An 8,551-nucleotide genomic window follows, 5' to 3' on the forward strand; every position below is an offset into this window, starting at 1 on the left:
GAGAAATGATGACACCAGCAGATAAGCACAAATAAAATCTCCCTTGATATAATGATAATATGGATCAATTATAATGGTAATAGCAGCTAACACTCATTTAATGCTTATTCTGAGCAGACACTATTCTAAGCACTTTTAATAATTAATATATTTAAACCTCAAAATCACTCTGGAAGTACACAGTAATAATAGTAGTAGTAGAAGTAATAATAGTAGTAGTAGAGTATTTGCATTCCACAGAGAATAAACTATTGGTAAGGAGAGCCATTAATTTGGGTAAATGGTCACATAGTTCGGTAGGTGTATATGTTCTTTGTTGGAGACGCAGTTGTCCCTTGCTTTAAGTTTCCTTGAAAGCACACACATTGATTGGAATGAAAATTCTATCAGATGTTTGCAAGAAACTCAACCCATGTCATTCTTAAAATATTATAGAGGAATGATTTTGTCTTCCTGTAGCTATCCTTGGGAGAGGCTTTTAGGGATTCTCACTACTTGCTGGCCTAGTATGAGAACATACAAGTCATAATCTCTTGACATATTGTCCAGCATCGATCTAGCTTGCCTTGAAGATATTCACATCTATCCTCCTCCCTACAGGAGCACCCATCCAGGTAAGTTCCTGGATAGTCTAAAGCAAAGACTTGAGCTTGACTTGTTTCAGATCATCTCCAAACATTGCTGGGCTCTGGCATCTGCAAACCAGAAGAGATCTCAGTCCTCTGTTACATTTCTATACCCATGAAACTGAAATCCTGCCCCATGCACACCACTTCCTACTGGAGTATAATTGTGATACAGTTTCCCTCAAGCTCTAATGAGTTTTCCTGGCAAATGCAGAATCATCATGTTGTGCATTTAAATTTTTTGCTTTCTATTTTGAGTTCTTGTCTCTTCTTGTCTTCTTTGGAGAGATCTAATTGTCATAAGGACATAGTACACACATAATTTGTCAGGTAATTCCTTCTCTGTCACCCTATAGAACTTTTCTTTTTTAAAATTAATCAGATCCTTTAACATAATGGATTATAATTATTCCTTTAAGTGTCTTTCTCAACAATGAGAATAGGATCTCTTCAAGGCAAGAGTCCTTTTAAATTGATATTAGTACCCTTGGTTTTTACTATAGCTCCTCACATATTTTAACTTTCCACTAAATATTTAGCTAATCATTTCATTATTTAATTAATTATTTAAAAATCATAGAAAATCTGCTAGAAATTCAACTATCATGAGTCAGAATATGATTTCATGTATTTTGGTGGAAGTTGAGGTTTGTTTGTTTAAACATATTTGTTTTTATTTAATTATCATGATGGTAATGATTAGATAAAAGAAAACTAAATTATTTTTATTCCATAATACAAACGTAATGCTTTTAAAATGTAGTGTATATTGACTGCTTTAAAATTTCTTGTTTCGGAATGTCTGGGTGGCTCAGTCGGTTAAGTGTACTGCCTTTGGCTCAGGTCATGATCCTGTGGTCCCACGATGGAGTCCTGCATTGAGTTCCTTGCTCATCTAGAATCCTGCTTCTCCCTGTGCCTATCACTCCCACTACTTGTGTTCTCTCTATATTACAAATAAACAAGTAAAATCTTTTTAAAAAAGTAATATTTCTTGTTCTGTTGAAATTTGGTTGAATTTTTAAAATGTTTTTTTTTAATAAAAGCAATTAGATAACCATAAACATAGGAAGAGAACATTCATTAATGACATGACTTAAGTCAATTTGAACTATAAAGGCAGTATCTCCTGTGCTGACCTTATAATTAAAGCTTTGCTATAGAAACATGCTTAAGAAATTTGAGACATTTTAATAACTCTGATTATGAACCTATAGAAATGTCAGATAACAAAGTCCATCAGCAATGTTTTTGTATTTATTTTAATCACTTCTTCTGAATTATTACTCACATCAATATTAAGGCAATATATCTGACTCAAGTCATCACATCCATTTTAAGAAATAGGATAATTTAGAAGATTGATTGGAGGAGTTCTTGGCTGGCTCAGTTGGTAATGTCCAAGACTCTTGATCTTGGGGTCATCAGTTCAAGACCCATGCTGGGCCTAGAGCTTACATTAAGAAAAATAAATAAATAAATAAATGACTGGCATCTTGGAGTTAGATGTGTTAAATAAGGGAGTGGATAGAAATTAGTTTGTTTTTGAAAATATGCCATTGGGGGGGATCCTTTTTTGGATCAGTGTTGTTCTCTATTTTCCTGGATATTTCAGGAAGTCTATTATGACATGACAGCTTCATAGCACTGGAAGCATATCTTTTGATCAGGATTTAGACATTTAACATATGAGGATCTGACCTAAAAAGAATTACTATATTCAATGGTTAAGAACTTGGCATAACAATACTGAATTAAAATACGGAGTTCTATAGAGAAAAAATACTTTATTTTCATTTATCTGTTTATTTGTAAAAATGGCACCTTTCTTTGTGTCATTGTGTGGATTAATAATAGTAGTTAATATTAGTTCAGAATTCATATGCTCTCATTTCATTTCATTTTAACAATATTAAAAAAAAAACAATGAGATCATACTGGCTTTATTCAATGATTCACAAATCAGGTAACATCGCAGCTAGCAGATAGAAAGGAGTTCTGCAGAGCTGTACAAAATGGAGAAATTTATAAGCAGAAGGGAGCAGAAGCAAGGAGTTAAGCCAGCAAAAAGTGGATTGGTTGTGGCAGGGTCAAGTTCCTTAAGGGGATGTCAGGGATCTGTCAGGCAGATCATCTCGGTATTGCTGATCTGGTGACTCCTGACTGACTGATTTAAGACTTCGCTTCAGGGAGAGGCTAAAATGTAATTAAGTCAAATCTCTGGTGATGTGGGACTTAGCATAATTGACTCCATTTGGGACCTGTTGTCTTGTTTCTGATAATAATCGTATGAACTTGGTACTACTATTATTCTCATTTTATAGATGAGGAAAAACTAATTAAAGATTAAAGCCATATGTCCAAGGTAATGTAGCTAATAAACAGAATGGCTAGGATAGGAACATTTGGGCCTAGCCATTTTAAAAATCAATGAAAATTACCTAGTAGGAATTCCAAAATAATAATTATCATGGTCATGATTACTACTGAAACTAGCCCATTAAAATGAACTAAACTGAATAAGACAAAATAATGATAGATATTTTTTCCTCCACTACTGTTTTCAGTTGAATCATCTTTGCCCTTTGACAAGACCTTGGGATACAAGTGCTTTCTAAGGATCGAGTATAGTTATCTGTCCAGGCTGGAGTAGCCTGCTCTGGCGATGTCCAGGCCATTCCAGACTCAGGCTCCCACTACCCAGTGCTCAGGGCTTTGGCTCCTTGTGCAGCAAGAAAGCTGCAACTGGCTGAATCCAAAGATGTTGCCACTGCACACACCCTTCTCTGGCCGTAAGTCTCCTAAATGCCTGCAGATAGGTTGTGAAAGATGCTCTGGAGCCCAGCTTCTACCTGGAGTGCCCAGGGCATTCCAGTCACTGCAAAAGTACATATGCTCACCGAGCTCCAAATGTTCTGAGCTCAGCCAATGTTTACATTTGTTTCTGGTGTTGGCACTATCAGTTCAACAATTCCATCACATAGAGAAGTATCTCTACTGAAGCAGCCCATACCAAGTGAAAGCAAGAACTGGTAAAGAAAAAAGAAGGTAGGGAGAGATGATAGATAGATAAATAGGTAGGTAGATAGATGATTAGATTAGATTAAAAGTAAGAACCTCTTAGGAAAAGGAGGAGAAGTACAAAATGGATAACTCCAAATATTGATGGTGTTGGAAAACAGCTAGACAGAAGATAATGATGACAACAAAATGGTGTCTCACATGTGAACTCTCTGGGCTCAAACTGGGTTAGCCAGAGCTTGAAAAGTCTCAGCTGCACACATAGTGCTTGCTGACAATGGAGATTCTAGAGCTTGTCCTTGGACTGGTGATTTCTAGTGGTTTTGACTTCAGGTCATTGGAACAGGTATTATTGGTATTCTCATTCCCAAGGATCTACAGTCTGGTATTTGACCAAATTGAAGGTTTGGAACTACAGTTTTAATTGTACTCTTTGCTTACACTTCCTGAGATGAATTTAGAGTAGACCTTTGTTTGGGTGGATGGGATGTACATCATTAACACTATGTGTATACTTTAAGTAAAGAAATCTCTGTGGTTTCTGTAGAGCTTGGAACCAAGGAATATTGCAGGTGTATAACATGCTTCCCTGATGACAAGGTGATGATAATAGCATCCTGTAGTTTAAGAAGAGGAGAACCAACTGATTCAGTTTTACTCAGTCATTATCATGTGTCATAAGATACAAGATATCAGCCAAAATATTTACTATGAGACTCGGAAAAACTACATGAACAGATGCCCATACATACAGTTTGTGTCATCCTTGTGATGGAAGAAGTAGATAAAAAATTTCAAGTAGTAATATAGGTAGCTACCAATGGAAATGGCCAATGGAACTTCTACCTGTTTGTCTGGTTCTATCATTCTTGTTACATTACTGACAGTCCACTGCTTAGGCTGCAAGAACCACTTTGAGATTGACAAAATATATGTGATACTTCTTTGCCCTTTGCCAGAGTGGAAATTACACTGCATTACCAATAAAGACTCAAAGACACTGACCGCTATTATGTAATTCTCACATGAATAAACTTACAGAAAAAAATTATAAATTTAAATATATTTTTCATTGTCAAGGAATTTTGTTATTTACTTATCTAAAGGATTTGTTGGTTCTTTCAATGTTGTGTTTTGAAATTATAAGTTGTTTAAGCATATTTATGCTAAAAAAATTAATGTGTGGCTCTAATCAAATATTTTTTCAAGACATAGATAAACAGTATTCTGTCAAATCACCACATTCCCTGAGATCTGCCTGATCACAACCATATTTGCATGTAACAGAGAAGCACTTTTTTAAAATTTAAATTACAAAAAAAATGGATGAAAGGGTTGATGATGATTAAGGAGGGCATATATTGTGAGGAGCACTGGGTGTTGCAAGTAAATGATGAATGACTAAATACTACACCTGAAACTAACATTACACTGTATGCTAATTACCTGGAATTTAAATAAAATTTTGAAGATAAAGATGTATGTAAATATTTTAGGTCACAATGGGAACAAACAGCTTGATATATTTGGTTATATGCTTGTATTGTGTAAGCAGAAAAGTTTAGATTTTAATTTGTCTTTCCCATTTATTCTTTCTTCAATGCCTATAATATAGATACATGTATAGATATATATACACAGATGTATATTATATATATCTCATATATGTATATATGACTTACATAATATATATAATTTATATATAATATATAAGGCTTATGTATTATTTAAATGTCTGGCAGATGTCTTGAATAGTTGTCAGGTATTTAACTTTCATGTGGGACTTAAAACAAATCTTTAACTTGGGGGAAGTTTCCTTACCTTGAAAATTTTGTAACATCTTTGTCTTTAGGCTAAGTCCAAGTGGTGTCCCCAAAAATGTCTTTACAGATTTTTAAAGAGCATCTTACGAGACAGTGTTTCCTGCTGAGATCCATTGCACTATAAAATGTCTACACCTTTCTTCTCATCTAACAATGATGGTTGTTTCCAGTCAGTAAACTCATTTTGCAAGGAAAAAAAAAATGAGATTTGCATTTTCTTGTTCCTAACAAAAGTTTCAAGTGTGTTGATTCACTTCAAGTTTTCACCATCAAAACAAAAAACGTTGCCCCTGAGTAATATTCAATGCCCCAGATAATGAGTGATTGCTGTGGACCTAACTGACTACATGTTTAGGAATTTTCACATCTAGTCTTTGTATAGGTTTAATTCACTCTAGTTTGAAATTTGGTGTTATTTCACAGTCATAGATGAAAGCAAATATAGGTCATTTCCAGAAGAAACTCATTTTTCTTAACTGTAATAAACCGTCTTTACTTTGCCCCCACACTCTTTCCTCCATACACACACCAAAATTTTTCACCCCAGAAATGAGTTAAGGCTCTTCTAATTTTCTGAGGAGAGTATGTGAACTTGTCTCTTGTTGTCAAAAAGTAGCAGCATTGAAGGGTGATGGAATAGATGGGGTTTACCAATACTATATGAACATTATTTTTAGTGTGGGAAAAACTTAGAATTATATGAGATTTTCTCTAACTAGTAAGATATTAGCAGTTCTTTTCAAGACAATCAAAACTTTATGACATGGTTTTACCTTAAGAAATTAGAAGACTTTTATAATTTAGCATAAAGTGGTTTCTTATACAAAAGAAGATTTATATTTATAATTTAAGGGTCCCTTAACAGTAATTTAATTTAATTGGAAGATCAAAAATGCAATTTAGGACATACGCTATAAATATTTTGCTTAACCTACAGATCAAGATGTTGAGAGATCAAATATAATTTTAAAGAAAATTGACTCATTCCAAAAAGATTCCATTAATAATGGAAATAAAAGGTCATGATTTCATTAAAAGAAAGATTATTTTTTTCCCCACAACTGAAAACTAAAATTGATATAATAGATCTTGTTTCCCTTTTGTGAGTCTAGTGGGAAAAGAATATATGTATATTGTTTCACAGCCATATATCTACAAAATAATTTTCATTCAAGAAAGCAAAGATATTTTCTAAATAAATCAGATAATTTTATAGCTGTTGTATTCTCCTGGTGAACTATTTCACCTGTTCTTAGAGTTGCTCAGGAGGGCTTTATTAGGAGTGAATGGAGATGTGGATCTATATTTGATTTATGTTCAGAGTAGCTTTTTGTTAATAAAATCATTTTATACTTTAGCAAGTATTTAACAGTAATGGATATAGCATGTTAGATTTTTATTTAATATGTGTCTTAGTAAAGTTAATAAAATTAAATGAAATAATGTGTCTTAGTAATTTCCCCAATTTAACTTTTGACTGAGTTGCTTACAAATACTTAATAAACATAATATAATATAAACATAAATAAAATATAAACAGAATAAAACAGAATGATGAAACTTTTCCTGTAATTGCAGATTTTAAAGTGAAACTGATTTAAAATTAAGTTTATAAATAAAAATTGTCTCAATAATCCTGAAAATACAAAAATGTTGAAATTTATTATTATTTTTTAAAAGTAATGCATTGGCTGTCCCTAAAATGAATCCTTGATGTGACAGGAGATACACTCTGATTTGCAAAAAATGATGTTTTTCCTTTCTAATTTTTGTTTTTCTTCATTTTATTTAGAATTATCAGGGTAACTTAGTATTGAAGAGGGCAGTTTCTCTCTCCCCATGCATATTATTTAACACTTCAAATAACACAACAGCTGAAAGTGCAGGCCAGTTTATATCTCATCTCTACCAGTTACTAGTCATGGAACCCAAGCAAGTGTTTTAAACTCTATGTGCTACAGTTTTATCCAAGGATATCATGGATATGGATTTTATCAAAGGATATCCAAAACATATCCATCATCACAGTCATAGCCTTCTTGTGCCTGTAAACACTAGACAGTACTTCAGCAGTAGGTTTGGGTGCCATTTTAAATAGTAAAATCACCAACAGAAATCACCAAAAGCACCATCTTGTTCATTCTCAGCCAGTAATGTGCACATAGAGCAACTCAAATTTTTTGCCCCTCTGTGCATGTTCCAGAACAACTGTGAACTGAGCACTACAAGTATTGATTTCGTCTTACAAGTAAATTTTGGGGAGTTGATGAATGTGCATATTGGTAACTGACAGAGAAGCAGAATCTACTGTTACTCTGTAGGAATAAGCAGGATTAAGATCAATATGTATGTAGGTCTAAGTGACCCTAAATTAAATAATAGAAAACAGAAAAATAACTTGAAAGAACATTGCTCTAATACTATCCCATCTGGTATTTATTCTTCTTAATTTTCCAGTTGATGACAGCAAGTCCTGACTCTGAGATTTAGCTCCCTACAGTGTCCACTGTTCTGGAGGCAAAGCTCACTGAAACAATATTACCTTTATGTCTTTTAACTGAAAATACAACCAAGAACATATATGGCCACCAACTGATTTAGAAACTGTAATCTTGGAGTGAACATTCAGTAAAGGGCCTCTTTAGCTATTACAAATTGGCCAAACATTCTGAGACTTTGCAAACATTAACTTAATGTTCCTATCACCCTCTCATCAGGATACTTTGGATTCATTTCCAGTTGAGCATAACCAGACTCGTAAGAGTGTATAATCTTTTACACCTGCAGGAATGGGATGTTACTTTAACAAAAACAATCTGTTTTCTTGGTTTCTTAGTTTCTTACTCAGTAAAGAATCTGCCTGTTTTCTTCATTTGCTTTGATGAAAAAGATCAGGTTTTTCAAAATAACACAACACTAATATTTGTAGTTGGAAAAAATAGTTAAAGCTTCAATAAAATAATTGATCTGGGGTTTGGTAATGAGATCTTAGATACAAATTCAAAAGCATAATATAATTCACAAAAGAAAAAATTGCTAAGTTGGGTTTTTGAAAGACTGTTAAGAGAAAGAAAAGACAGA

Source organism: Mustela erminea, chromosome 17 (genome assembly GCF_009829155.1).
Source record: "Mustela erminea isolate mMusErm1 chromosome 17, mMusErm1.Pri, whole genome shotgun sequence".
NCBI lineage: Eukaryota > Metazoa > Chordata > Mammalia > Carnivora > Mustelidae > Mustela > Mustela erminea.